The sequence below is a fragment of the Carassius gibelio genome, chromosome B19, assembly GCF_023724105.1.
Source record: "Carassius gibelio isolate Cgi1373 ecotype wild population from Czech Republic chromosome B19, carGib1.2-hapl.c, whole genome shotgun sequence".
NCBI classification, from domain to species: Eukaryota; Metazoa; Chordata; class Actinopteri; order Cypriniformes; family Cyprinidae; genus Carassius; species Carassius gibelio.
In genome coordinates this window covers 29,952,502-29,962,708 of record NC_068414.1, presented here as the reverse complement: position 1 = coordinate 29,962,708, position 10,207 = coordinate 29,952,502, and the positions used below count along the sequence as shown (strand labels likewise).

Genomic DNA, 10,207 nt, shown 5'->3' with positions numbered 1-10,207 from the left:
TGTGTGTAATTCAAAATATATCATGATAAATATTAATATACCATGGTTATACCAGAACTATACTGTAAAGTAAAATGATACTTTAATACATTTCATGGTATTCATTTAAGATATTATTTTCTTTGTACTTTAAAGAATACCATAATATATTTACTGTATCAAAGCACCATAGTTTTAACTTGTAATACCATCACAGTACCAGCTAGTCACCATGGTTTGAGATTTTAAACAACTACACTGCCATAGTATTTTTAATGTGGCAAAGTGTTCTGCCATTTGCCTTAAGTCTATAAATAATAGAGCCTGTGCCGTTTGATTCTGCTTAAGAGATCCAGAAAACACTTCAACTCCTTCCAGCCGCCTCCAACTGCCAACAGGAAAAGGGACAACTTAATGACAGCGCCTGTCATAATGAATCAAACAGACCACGTGGAAGCACAATGATGTGTGTTCAGTTTAGAATCTTTTAAACAGTAATTAAGATCACTACCGAAGCCCATCAGAGCAATACCAACCTGCATAAACAGTGTGTGAGGTCAACACTCAAAGATCACACCAATATGATTAAAGTCTCAGAGAAAACAATAACTAACACAGAGGAATTTTAAGAGAACGACTCGCTGATCTTCTTCAAGCGCTCGTCTCCTCTGCTGTGCATTGTAATTGGAGAGTAGATGAATGGGCTGGTGCTGGACATGCCCTGTCCCAGAAGGCCTTTCACCTTATGAGGACGAAGACTCACCGGAAGGTTTAACAGAGACACAGATCTAAAGAAATAAGCAAAAAACTGAGAGAGTTTCACATATTAAGTAAACAGAAAGGTCCTGAAAGGTGTCTTATGCTCTCTTCACTGTCACATGATCCTTCAGAAATCATTCTAGTATGCTGATTTGCTGCTCAAGAAACATTTATTGATATCAGTGTTGACTTTGAGAGTTGAAATACCTCATATTTTTGTGAAAACTATGATATACTTCTTTTAGGATGCTTTGGCGAAAATAAAGTTCAAAAGAACAATATTTTAAATGAAAATATTTTGTAAAATTATTAATAATTATTCTCAGTAGCAAGGTTTCCATTACAGTTTTGTGCAACAAGTTTGTGATATTTCATAAATGTCAATAAAAACAATTGCCAATAAGTCTAATTATAATTCATGGCAAAGGATGTTGGTAGGTTTACGTATATCACAGCCACCGAACTAATCATTATTTTTAATCGAAGAAGTAGATGTGTATCTTTAGTGAAGCAGTGCAGAGAGCCACTTCTGGAAATCTTCGGAAAAGTGCCGCGGCGCAGCTGATATAAACACCAGCTTTGACTAGAGTGGCCAGTGGCTGTTTCAGAGCCGTAAAGCACCAGACGTGTGTAGTGTAAATATTCAAGCATTATCGGAAAGGAAAAAAAGCCTTTATGAGGTGTACGAGGTGTTTCTTGGAGGTTATAGTATATTAAAGAATAATCATGTGACTCAGATGACCTGTAAATGCAAAAGAAAAAAAGATACATGTTTTTTGATACATTCCTTTTTCGAGTTGCCTGGAAAACCACCTCATGTGAGCATAAAAATTTTGTGATATATGGGAGTTTTGACCTTATTTAAACCTCCAGCAACAACTCCAAAACCATAGCAACCACCACAAATGCTGACAACCACCTTACAACCACTCTAACAACGCAAACACCTTACAACAACTCCAACGACGTAACCATCTTACAGCAACTCCAACAACGCAACCACCTTGCAACCACTCCAGCAACGCAACCACCTTGCAACCACTCCAGCAACGCAACCACCTTGCAACCACTCCAGCAACGCAACCACCTTGCAACCACTCCAACAACGCAATCACCTTGCAACCACTCCAGCAACGCAACCACCTTGCAACCACTCCAGCAACGCAACCACCTTACAACCACTCCAACAACGCAATCACCTTGCAACCACTCCAGCAACGCAACCACCTTGCAACCACTCCAGCAACGCAACCACCTTACAACCACTCCAGCAACGCAACCACCTTGCAACCACTCCAACAACGCAACCACCTTGCAACCACTCCAACAACGCAACCACCTTGCAAACACTCCAACAACGCAACCACCTTGCAACCACTCCAACAACGCAACCACCTTGCAACCACTCCAACAACGCAACCACCTTGCAACCACTCCAACAACGCAACCACCTTGCAACCACTCCAACAACGCAACCACCTTGCAAACACTCCAACAACGCAACCACCTTGCAACCACTCCAGCAACGCAACCACCTTACAACCACTCCAACTACGCAACCACCTTACAAACACTCCAACAACGCAACCACCTTGCAACCACTCCAGCAACGCAACCACCTTGCAACCACTCCAACAACGCAACCACCTTGCAACCACTCCAACAACGCAACCACCTTGCAACCACTCCAACAACGCAACCACCTTGCAACCACTCCAACAACGCAACCACCTTGCAACCACTCCAGCAACGCAACCACCTTACAACCACTCCAACAACGCAACCACCTTGCAACCACTCCAACAACGCAACCACCTTGCAACCACTCCAACAACGCAACCACCTTACAACCACTCCAACTACGCAACCACCTTGCAAACACTCCAACAACGCAACCACCTTGCAAACACTCCAACAACGCAACCACCTTGCAACCACTCCAGCAACGCAACCACCTTACAATCACTCCAACTACGCAACCACCTTACAAACACTCCAACAACGCAACCACCTTGCAACCACTCCAGCAACGCAACCACCTTGCAACCACTCCAACAACGCAACCACCTTGCAACCACTCCAACAACGCAACCACCTTGCAACCACTCCAACAACGCAACCACCTTGCAACCACTCCAACAACGCAGTCATCCTAGCAATAACCTCAGATCCTAGAAAACAACACCAAATCTCCAGTAACAACCTCAACACCACCCAAAACACTATCAACTAAAACCCAGCAACCACCCACAACATCCTAGCAACCACCTAACAACCAACCTAACAACCAACTACTTCACCCCATCATTTGCTTTATATAACAGAAGCTATATATAAGAAGCAAGAAACAGTGAATATTAGAAACCTAGACTGTGATTTAACCCGTATGCGTTGTTGGGGACGCATTTGTCCACTAGGGGGTAAAGTTGAGTCTTATTTTGACCACAACTTTCTCTGTGTTTGAGCTAATGGATTGATTTTTGGTGCCAAATCTTATTTTTACCCATTTTTGGGGAAAATGCTTTGAGTTTTTCAAAAACTCAATGGTACACTGTTGGCAAATTCACTACCCTTTCATTATGTTCATGGATGAAAACATCCACTAAATTAAACTGCTGTAAAAAATGTATCAGATAAATATTTTATTTTCTTTTTTTTTTCAACCTCAGTCCTGATCAAAATGACCAAATGTTAAAAAAAAAATCCAAGATTTTAACTCTTTAATTAACAAGTTCATAAATGATGTCACTGATATGGGGGGAGGGGGGGCACACAAAATTACATATTTTCAATATAAAAAGTGATTGTGGACTGTATATATTTTTTTCCTTTTATCACAGTCTTGGGTATGTCAAAGATTAGTAACAAGATTGGCTTTGATGCATTGTTAGTTTTTGTGCAGCATTAGATTTAAATTTGTTCTCCCACATTTGTTGTTGGTGGCTGTTTTTGCCCCGTTGACTTCCATTCCACATAATGTTTTGATTGCAAAGCCATGAAACCATATAATAATGCATTCTTAATTGTTTGTGGTTTTCCCTTTTGGGAAGAGGTAAAATTTGTTATTTTTACAGTTAATCACTAGGTGGGACCATTAACCATTTAGATAGGCCTGTGCAAAAAAAGGCTTGGTTTCTGGCTTGTATGTGGAGTATAACAGCATATTAGATTGTGTGTGTATATGTTTACATTTTTTGAATTGTTTAAAGGGGGGGTGAAATGCTCGTTTTCACTCAATATCCTGTTAATCTTGAGTACCTATAGAGTAGTACTGCATCCTTCATAACTCCAAAAAGTCTTTATATTTATATATTTATATTTTTTAAGCTGTACATGTGGAAAGTGCAGTTTGATGACAACATCGCATGTTGTTTACTTGATGTGCTTATGCGCTGATAGCTAAGTTAACAACACAGAGATATTTGAAGCAGTTTTACTCACCGCATGTGGTTCCAACACACAATCGTGACCCTTTTCCGTTGGGACTGCATTATCCTTAAGAAATAAGCGATGTGCAATCCGAAATGCAGGAACAAACAAAAACACTTGCACAACTCCGTTGATGCTCTGTAAAAATAAACTCCATCCACTGCTCCCTTAATGCTGTTTCTCTTTTGGTAATCTGTGCAGGGTTGTCTTGCCCTGGCAACCAACAACACACTTCTTTTGTGACTTTTCGCGACGCTCTCGCTCTGATCAGGCTGTGCTCAGCCTCTCAGTGCTCTGCTATACTGGAGCGCGCGCTCTTCCGGCAGAAGAGCGCGCACTTAGGACCCATATAAGGAAATTCCGCTCCAACTAACGTCACACAGAGCCATACTCGAAAAAACTTTCCGAAACTTTTGACAAACCGGAAGAGGTTTTTTTGGAACAAAAATACTCCTTCAAACGTACAACTTAATTTTTGAAACTTTGTCCATGTTTAGCATGGGAATCCAACTCTTTAACAGTGTAAAAAACTCAGTATGCATGAAATAGCATTTCACCCCCCCTTTAAATTTAATCTAATGCTGCACAAAAACTAAAAATGCATCAAAGCCAATGTTGCTACTATTCTTTGACATGCCCAAGACTGTTATAAAAAGTAAAAGAAAAAATCCAGCCACAATTATTTTTATATTGAAAATAAGTAATTTTGTGTGTTGTCCCCCCAAATCAGTGACATCATTTATGAACTTGGCAATTAAAAAGTTAAAATCTTGGATTAAAAAAAAAAAAAAAATTGGTAGTTTTGATCAGAACTGAAGTAGATTAACAGATTCATGCAAAATCTGAAAAAAAAGAAAAAAATATGAATCTGATACATTTTTACAGCAGTTTAATTTTTTTAAGTTTTCATCCAAGAACATAACGAAAGGGTAGTGAATTTGAGCAATGCACAAATGTTAAAAAAAAAGGAAAAAAAGACTGGCATAAGTCTGTCTGTGTTCTTACTGAGTTACTAAATCAAGCTCTCAAGTGTTGACCAGCTTTCAACACTCCACAGTTCTGTTTCTACCCTTCCTGTTCTCAGATATTCATAGAAAAGGACACAAGAATCACTCTGAACTTTCACTTGATTCTGAACAACGAACCTCTCGACTTTAGAGCTTAAATTTCTCATAACACTGTTGCCAGAGCAACAACATCTCCGAACAGCAATCAGGGCAGTTTAACACTGACATGTACTCTTTCCTATAAGATTTTAACGTTGTTTACTACAACGACAAGATTTAATTATGGAACTTTTTTTTTTTTAAATCTTAAAATTCGCCCTCTGTGTAAACTCTGGCAGCAAGCAGCGAGTGAGATACTGCATGTTAATGACATGTGAAGAGGGAGCTAACTATCAGGAGAAAAACTCCTTGTCTGAAGTTTTATAATTAAATATCCCTTTAAGGATAAATTAAGGCATTTGAAAAACTCCAAAAAAAAAAAAAACAAGCTCTTCGGAGATGAGCGCTTTGAGAAATGGAGACTTCAATCAAGTGAACATGTTGAGCTTTAGCCACTGGTGGGATTATGAAATACATCTGTTAAACACATTTATAGGCCTTTCTTTCCTACGCACAAAGAACATCAGCAACTTCCTTGGGACAGATGAAAGGATATGTGAAGTTTGCGCTTCCCATTCAAATGTTTAATTTGGGGAGAATAAAACAAATGAAAGCTGCATATTTAATTTTCATACAGCTTTCTTATGGCTCATAGGCCAACAAACTTCAAAAATGTTTTAAACCAAAGTTAGAGTTCAGATGAGTCTGAGCTGTGGAAATACACCATCAAAAGCCTCTAAGTGGACATTGAGATAAATGTGTTCAAATAAACAATACAACATTATGCTTTCATAGAAAACAGAAATATTTCATCATAAATAGTCAGAAGAATGTTTGATGTACAATAACAATCAAAAGCATTTACTGAAGCTAAGCTGCATAAACCACAACCATGAGCTCATTAACATATGAGCTCCCACATATGCAAATCATCTCATTCACATATGAAATATTTAAAGAGGCAGAAGCAAAATTCAGCCTGTTTAGATCAGAGTAGGACTAGAAAAATGCAAGTGTGACTATGTTTGTTACAAGCTCTCTCACCTGACGATGGGCAGTTTGGTGAAGGGAACAGGAGGAAGTTTGAGTCCATTAGAGAGGCTGATCACCTCCATTCCTGCCGGACACTTTGACGTGTAGTTTTCTAGACTCTGTGAAGAGAGGAAGAGAATGTGTATTGTTATTACTGTGACTGAAACACATACTGAAATTATCAAAAAAAAAAAAGTTAAAATTACAAATAAATAAATATAAATAATAATAACAAATAATATTATATATAAATAAATTTATATAGAGATTAATTATATAGATATAGATAACCCTAAAATGTTATTTTATATAGGGTTAGGGTTTGTTGTTATTATTAATAATGCTAGTATTATTAGTTTGTAGTATATTATTCATAGTTATATTTTATATATCTCATTTTAATTATATATATATATATATATATAATTAAAATGAGATATATAAAATATAACTATATATTATATATATAATATTTTAAATGTAAAACAAACATTACTATTATATTATTATTTATTAGCATTGTTATACATATTTTATAAATAACACCTTAACTTAAAATTCTTGCAAACCATTGTACACAAAAAGTATTTATAAAATGGATATGGAGCTAAAATCTGATTGGATGAGCTTTTAAGACTAGTATTCTTCTGGAACATCACTGTTTTTAAGAGCCAACACCACACCTCATAAATCAGCAGATCATCAATGCATCCAAAGTGCACTGAGAGCCCCAAGGGGTGAAATTACCCACAATCCTCGCTCACAGGTCTCTAGCCTGGAGCGAGATAGAAATTGAACAAGGCAAATAATCGGAGCATCCGTTCATCATGCGGGGAGACGTGCATAGCCCACGACTGGTCTATTTTAAGCTCTGTTTTCACAGGTGAGTGTCATAAATGTGACTTACTACTCTATCTATAAAAAAAGTTTACAGCTTTACTCTGCCATCAATTCACACCTCACAGCCTTTCCGATAAAACCAATGATCCCGCTGCAGTCACAAACAGATCCAAACACTCGGAGAGAATCCTGCTGCACTGAGCAACAGCCACGCAACACATTACAGACAAAACAAATACAATGGACGGACAGATTTTTTTATAATACTAATACATATAATATTATTCTTATAATACAAATTATTACATATTACTTTAGTTATTACTATTGTTTTATTATTAGCATTATTATTTAAATTAAAAAGCATAAATATACAATATAAAAATATAAATCATAAATAATAATAATAATTATTATTATTATTATTATTATTATTATTAAACAATACTACTATTTAATAATTTATAACATTTTAAGGACAAATATAATGGATGTTTAATGTATGTATAATGGATGTTTAATATTTAATGTGTAATGGAAAATAATGTCATTTTTAAAGTATATATACATATTAGGGGTGTAACGATACGCGTATTCGTATTGAACCGTTCGGTACGACGCTTTCGGTTCGGTACGCGGTACGCATTATGTATACCGAACGGTTCGTTGGAGTAATTAATTATATTTGAAAAAAAAAAAAAAAGAGAGAGAGAAATATAATGATATGCGTTCAACAAGGTAGCCCAATAACCCAAACAACGTAACAGGCAACGCCCCTGACACTCCCGAAGAAGAAAAAAACACCATCTTATATGTTTATGTTAGGCTACTCAGCAGGCGCTCGCTCACTCAGTACGCGCTGAAGGCTCGTTGCAAAATAGCCAATGCGTTTAACAGACTAGAAATGAGAAGATCCTCCAATAACCAACAGGTCTGGTGTTTGGGTGCACTTTGGATTCCCTTTAAGCTATAATGGTGATGGCAAGAGAGTGGTGGATAAAAAAACAATGGTATGTCGCATCTGCAACATGACAGGGTACACCAGCGGGAATAAAAAAAAAAAAAAAAAAAACACCAGCGGGAATATCTGGGATATATGCGTCAGTACTATCTGGGAAAAGACGAAAAAAAGGAGACACATGCACGCAGCAAACTATCCCTGCAGCATTTAGAAACTATAGCTTACAGGGAATCCAACCCAAACACCAGACCTGTTGGTTATTTTAGGATCTTATATTTCTGGTCTGTTAAAGGCATTCGACATTTTGCAACGAGCCTTCAGCGCGTGCTGAGTGAGCGAGCGCCTTAGGGGCCGTTCACATATCGTGCCTAAAAACGCATGGAAAACGCTAAGCGCGTCTTTCTCCTCCTTTCCAAAGCGCTTGGGCAGAAGCGCTCATGAGGCGTCTGTCTTTGCTAAGCAACAATGACGTGCTCTCTCCATGAGACGCGGAAATTTCAGCGAAGGATAAATGGATTTGCGACGCTACTAAATTTATTTCAAAATTGCAATCCATATACAACTATGATCAGCTGATCCTTCATCTTGGCTGAGCTCTCAACGTTGTTACGGGAAAGGATGAAGCTGATTGGTTAGTTCTTGTCACATGACCCGCGGTGCGCTTGCGGCATTCTGAAAAGTTGAGATGTTTTTACATTTTGCTGTATCTAAAACGTATCGAACCGAACCGAACCGAACCGTGACATCAGTGTATCGTATCGAACCGAACCGTGAATTTTGTGAACCGTTACACCCCTAATACATATATATATATATATATATACATATATATATATATATATACATATATATATATATATATATATATATATATATATATATATATATATATATATATATATATATATATACATACATATCATTAATTACATAACATTAAATACATATCTGTATTAACATGAACAATAATAATAACACTAAATATTATAATTTATTATTATTATTAAAAAAATTAATAATATATAAAAATATACATTTTAAATAATAAAACTATAATGATTTATAACATTGTTTATTAATAACATAATTACATTAATAATATAAAATAATTTTATATTATTGTTATCTCTATATTTATTATTATTATTATTATTGATATGTTATATCTAAAATACAATGTTGTGATAAAAATCAAAAAGGCTTTATAAATATAAATTAAAATAAAAAACACGATGTATTAATATTTGTATATATAATAAATAACAAATCACAAATAACAAAACAAAATGTTATATTAAAATATTATTAATATTATTTTTACTACTTCTACTACCATTGTTATTAGCTTAGTTGTTCTACAAACAAAAGGAATATTTGAACCCTGAGCAGATGGGAATTGAAAGCTTCATAAAATAGTTGCTGGCAGACTGCCGACCCTGTGGCAGACGGAAAGGTGGAACTAACTTAGAGCTGCTATTAATGATTTAACATGACCCCAAGAAAGATCAGTCCCATCGATATTTCTCATTCCTCACACAGGGGTGCAGCTGGCCCACGGTGAAGTGCCGTCTGAGATGGTAAGAAGGAGAAGGATGAGAGGACGAGAAGAGGTATAATAGACATCCTTCACAACTCTCATGTTGAGGGAATAATAGACCAAAAACCCATCTGGCTCCAAGACCAGACTACAAAAAAAATAATTCTAATCCTTTGTAATTTTAGGGCATCGAAGAGGTTAGAGGAGGTCAGTTCATCTAAAGAACAAGTGTGATGCAAGAAATGATGTTAATGCCATTAAATGCAAGAAACTCATAAAATGGATATGTAACAAAGTCAGAATGCAGGGAGGTTTTTTTACACTTTAAACTGCCCACTGCAACAGAGTCTTTAGTTCTTACATAGATGCAAACCACACAGTTCAGATCTGAAAACAACTATTTAATAGATGTTCTCTCTGTGTGCATTGTTCATTTGACAGCTCTGAAAGAGACCTGTGTGCATCTCTGGATTACAGTTGGACAGGATACCCGATATCTGCCTACAATTGAGTTATATAACATTAATTTTAAAAAACAACAACAGGGAAAACCAAAACCAAACA

The 10,207-nt window shown here is 36.5% G+C and overlaps 1 pseudogene; it reads right to left on the bottom strand.

Annotated features, from left to right (window-relative positions):
• Window positions 1-604: 604 nt before the first annotated feature.
• Window positions 605-10,207, bottom strand: part of LOC127978876 (trafficking protein particle complex subunit 9-like) — a 41,119-nt pseudogene continuing 31,516 nt past the window's right edge.